Genomic DNA, 6000 nt, shown 5'->3' with positions numbered 1-6000 from the left:
AAATGCATGAGCTGAATCAGTGATCCTAGTTGGTGTGCCTATAGGCAGACCGGTTGAGTCCGAAGGAGAAGAAGGGGGAAAGATGAATGAGCCATCATCCGGAATGAAGATCATTGGATGCGTGTGAACCAAAGGAGGGACCCGATTGGAAGTGCGTACGGGAAATTTGTTTTCATGGAAGATAACATCACGGGAAGTGATGATTTTTCGAGAATTGAGATAAAAAATGCGATAACCTTTTTGACTGTTGGGGTAACCAACGAAAATACCCGGAGAAGCACGGGAATCTAATTTAATTTTGACCAATGGTCGTCTAGTAAAACATTGACAACCGAAAATCCGAAGATGATCAAATTTGGGAGGAGATCCCAATAACTTTTCATGAGTCTTTTAAAGTTTATTAATGAGGTAAACTGCCGTTAGTACACACTCACCCCAAAAGGAAAGCGGAAGATGAGCCTGAAGGCGAAGAGAACGGGCGACTTCTAGAATGTGTCGATGTTTTCTTTCGACGATTCCATTCTGTTGTGGAGTATGAGGATAACTAGTTTGATGGAGAATTCCTTTCTTGCGGAACCATGATTGGATTTCATTGTTCATGAATTCGGTACCATTGTCAGAGCGAATGGTTTGAATTTTGGGAACCGAAATCGTTCCTTGTCCGGATTTTAAGTGAGAGATGGACGAATTGAATTGAGTGAATATATAATTTGAAAAATTCTTGATTAGTCTAAAGGTGTCGGATTTGTTTGACATTAAAAATATCCAAGTACAACGAGTAAAATCGTCTACCAAAGTGAGAAAATAACGACAGCCAGAATTGGAAGGGACAGAGAAGGGTCCCCATAAATCGGCGTGTATAAGTTCAAAAGAACGAGAAGATGATGTATGACTTAAAGGAAAAGGTAAACGTGTAAATTTGGACAAAGGACAAATTTCGCACGAATTTTATTAATCGATACTAACTTCATACATGGAGTTTTTCAAACTAAATACTTAAAGGAACTAAAAGAGGGATGTCCAAGGCGCCAATGCCATATATTGGAAACATCTTTATTATTGATACTAGTATTGGAAACTGAAAACGAACAAATTCTAATGTCCGTGTGAAGAAAATAAAGATCATCGTGGAGATCACCAAGTCCAATCATCGTTTTCGTCAATTTGTCCTGAAAGACACAAGAAGCGGAATCGAATGTTACTAAACATCGAAGAGATTTAGTGATTTGAGAAACAGAAATTAAATTGATTTTAAATTCCGGACTGTGTAAAACATTATGAAGTAAAAATTGTTTATTGAAAACAATTGTGCCAATATGATGAACCTTAATGCGAGAACCATCCGGAAGACGGACAAAATAATTAGATGGGGCATTAGTATAATAGGAGAAGCGAGATAAGTGACAAGAAATGTGTTTGGCGGCGCCAGAATCGATAATCCAAGGGGGGATGAAAAAGAAATATCTGAGAGGTTGGTAGTCGAACCCGTGAGATTGATGTTGGGTTAGGTTTGACTAGGTGTTGTTTGGTGGGTGCCTGCAGAATTCTGCTGTTGGTCCAAAAGGGACAGCAGGCCACGGTACTGTTCGTTAGTGAGGCTGGTGGCTAGAGGCACCCTCGAGTCCAGCTGATTATCGTTAGGGGTTGCCATATTAGCTGCCGCCGAACCGATGGGACGATATGGTCGTGGGCGAGTCGGTTGACCCTTTCGGTTCGGGTAACCATGGAGTTGGAAGCAAGTTGCCCGAATATGACCGTGTTGTTGACAATAATCGTAAAACGGATACGGTCGTTGAGGACGTTGACCGGTTGATTTGTCCATGCGAGGTAGACGTTGATCATTGTTGTAGGTGGCAAGAGTGGCGGCTTCCGGTGGATTCGAAGTAGCGGCCATGATATTTTGTTGGATTTCTTCTTGCTTAACAAGTGAATGGATTTTTAAGATCGAAGGAAAAGGATCCATTAACAAAACTTGACTTCGAATTGCGGAAAATCTATCATGTAGTCCTTGAAGGAATTCCATGGCACGTTCTTGATTAGTACTATCAAGTAATGATTTCGCTTGACCACAAATACATGGATCGACTACCATAAGATTTTGTAACTCATCTTGGAGAGTTTTGAGTTGAGTGAAATAGGAAGAGACATCATGTCCTTCTTGTTTGAAGGAAGAAATTGCCCGTTTTAATTGATAAATTTTGGGAGCATTGGTTTGGAATAACCGTTCATAAAGATTACGCCAGATATCGGCGGCACTTTCATCATATAAAACGGAAGACCGAATATCCGGAGCAATAGAGTTGATAATCCAACTACGGACAAGATCATTACACCTTCCCCATGAGTGTAATTGAGTTGGAGAAGTGGGTTTGGGAATAGAACCGTCTACAAACCCAAATTTATCTTTAGCTCGAAGAGCCATCTTCATGGCTCTTGACCAAGAGGCATAGTTATCTCCGGTTAATAAAATGAGTGATGAGAATAGTAGTTGGTGAATCAGAGTGATGAACATCAAACACAAGATTAGGTGGAGAATTAGGAGTATAGTCTCCAGAATCGACTTCAGTAGTAGTCATGATAAAATAAATTGATATTCAAAGGAAAAAAATTAAATTGGCTCTTATACCATGTGAAGAGGTAAAACACCTCTTGAATAATTGAGATAATAGATAACTTGACACAGAGAGAGAGGGAGAGAAATCGTGTGGGAGAGAGATAGAGATATATGGAAAGACTTCTCTGTGTGTTTATTCATATAGTTTACATGGGTATTTATAGGTTTACATGTAAGTTACATATAAAAGTAAATCTAGAAAACATGGAAACTTCCTTATACAAGTTATTACATAAAGTAACAATTAATAGTTAGGAAACTATTATAGTTAGGACACTATTAATAATTAAGAAACCCTAATTATAGCCGACTTGGGCTTGCTCTTCTTAGTCGGCCGGTCATCCTCATGACGTCGGTGGGCTTGTGTGTTCTTGGGCGTGGTGATATACCTTAACAATTATAACTGATACTAAACATGCAAGATCAAGTATAAATAGTTACTCACCTGAGATTGATGATGGTTCGTTTATGATGAATCTGACCCTTCCAAAAGGGAACAACGGTTGAAGAGTCATGGTCGATTTTTTCACCTGGAACTTTTAGTGTGACGATCGAAGAGAAGAGACAGTTTAAGAAATCGAACTGGTTTTTCGATTTCCTAGGGTTTCGGTTGTTTGGGTTTTCGAAGAAAGAGAAACAGAGAAAAGGTTTCTAGTTTTTGAAAGATAGAAAGAGAAAGTGAAAATATATTTTCCTTTTTTGAAGCCTGAATCACGGTAAATTTGGTGTTGTAAAATCTTTTGTCCGGCTTCTACGAAAAAATGGGCGGGAATTGATTTGGGATCCGGATGGAAATGGTTTTATCTATAAAAGGGTATTAGGGTCCAATATAGAAAGGGACTAAAATCCCTTCTTCTAAGAAGATTGGACCTTATTCCCTTTTTGGATATTATTTTGGGCCTGCTAAAATCCATAGACCCAAATAACAATGAATCATTTTGTCTTTCTCTCGATAACCAATCGCCACAAATTTACTACGGTTCGCGTAGTTCTTTACTCGCTCTTTCTCTTTCACTCTCATATATACAACTTTTTAATTTTAAACTTTCTGTTTTGAATACAAATTTACTTATCAATTATTTAGTTTGTTTAATTTTCTTTAACATATTTAAAACATAAGTATGATTTAGCTTCTCAATCTCATTACAACATCAATTATATATTCGTGTTTATTGATTTCCGTTTTAATTCTACCTTTCTGAGTATTTTTTTGGACATTGTCTTATTTTGTATTCTTGGGGCTTCTCTTTATTCTTTTGATCCATTGTCTTGGTTCAACCATTGCCTTGGTTGAATTAAAATTAAAAGAGACACATCCCTAGGATCATGTCTTTCCATATAGATGTCTCTCCATATAGTCACAATCATCTCTATATATACATAATCAGATTTCATTTTAGAAATAGAAAAAACAATTAGTTTTCTAAGTTTAGAGTATGCATTAGAAGTCTAAGAAGTGAAGAGAGTTCTCTACTTATTTGGTTCGAAGTTTCTTGAAGAACGAAGTGCTGCGCTTCAAGAAGGTAAGACTGTTTTATCCTGGGAGACGATTCGTATATACAACCCGGCTTAGCACCATTGTGGGACGAATAACGTCTTAAGGAGAGAGTATCCAATACTCGACTCAGTCATAAAACTATTACTTGTTATTCTACTTACTTGATTATATAATTTGTCGAGCGGAATCATTATCGAATTGTGTATTCGAGAAGGACAATTAAACTAATTAGTCCAACAATCTTAAGATGTTATTCGTGTATCGAATTTCGCTCGTCAAGTAGTGTATTTGATCTAATCTTTCGACCTTTTAATTGGTATTAAAAACAGAGAACGGAAAATAAATTTATACACCTCTGTCTCGGTATTAGGGTCCTGTTAACACCAATTTCAAATTCCAAATAACATTGTCTTCTTTACTGTTACATACTTACATGTGATTTAATAGTGTACAGTTACTTATGATCCCTTCGTCATTGTCTAACTTAAACCGAGATGCCTCTGTATATGGGATGTAAGTGACTCTTGTATGAAAAACAACTTTGAAGCACTTTTATGTGACTCTTCACCATACCCTATTAGTTAGATAGAGTGGCCCCGCCATACCAATTAATTTTAACGAATAAGATATACTAAATTACACAGAGAGACAATAATGAGGGGTTTAGTTTATGGAAAGCAATTGATGTTTCTAATATATGCTTCTGACGTCTTTTAATGTTAGTTTATTCTCTGTAATTATTAAGAACAAAAGTCTGGATAATTGATCCTAGTCAAAGTTACATGGCCATATCAATTACTCTTGAGTAATCTAGGGTGTAAATATATTCTGGCTTCTTTACTTTAAATATAGTTTTACTCTGGGTGAAACTAAACTAATGAACTTATCTTTGTCACATTCCGATAATATATCTACGTCACAGAAACGTTCAAACCTATTTGGTGGTGGCAACGTAATATTAGGATTTTATAGTATTAGTAGTATGCTTGCTAAACTATGTTGTGAAGGTTACCTGAAAATGTTGATTTTTTGATGATTAACATATGTTACTGTTCTGTGTACATATCTATACACATATACATTTAGAAAAAGAAACTGTTTGGAAACAAAAATTGCGTATAATAATTGAAAAAGTTTAAATCTATGTAGGTCTATAATATCCTATTGATGTGTTATACTTCATTACTGTTTGTAATATATTTGCAATTGTATTTAGACTAGTCACTTTGGAGTGAATTGATTATTATGTATAACAATCGATATTTTATTTGGATGGTTAGAAAAGCAATTACTATATTACATTATGGAACTCTAATGGGGGATGTTAAATTTTGTATTTAACAGACAAATGGCAAGCAATATCAGAAACAAAATTCTTGTCCCTCCAACTCATGTTTCTCATAAATTTTGTATTTAACAGACAAATGGCAAGCAAAATCCTGGTAAAGGAAAATATCAAGGGAACTCTAAGAAGTTCAAAGAGGCTTGCTATAATTGTAACAAGAAAGGACATCTTGTCAAAGATTGCCGCTCCAAACTTTGGAAGAAAAATTACAAGAAAAAGACGGAAGACAAAGTGATAGATAATTTGTCTGGTGGTGTTAAAGAGATAAATTCTTGTGCCGTTATTTCTGAACCAAACTTGGTTAATAATCCAAGAGAATGGTGGGTAGACACTTGTGCCACTCATCATATTTGTTCAGATAAAGGATTATTCTCATCTTATAAAAAGGTGGAAGATGCCGAACCTTTGGTTATGGGAAATTCGACAACATTTAAAGTTGAAGGCAATGGGACAGTTATACTGACAGTCACATCTGGCAATGAAGTAACTTTGAAAAATGTTCTTCATGTACCCGACATCCAAAAGAATTTAGTTTCCGGTTCT

This window comes from Eschscholzia californica, unplaced genomic scaffold (genome assembly GCF_041429995.1).
Source record: "Eschscholzia californica isolate CP2 unplaced genomic scaffold, dmEscCali1.0.p SCAF_1, whole genome shotgun sequence".
Lineage (NCBI taxonomy): Eukaryota > Viridiplantae > Streptophyta > Magnoliopsida > Ranunculales > Papaveraceae > Eschscholzia > Eschscholzia californica.
Note: the sequence above shows the minus strand (reverse complement) of the source record.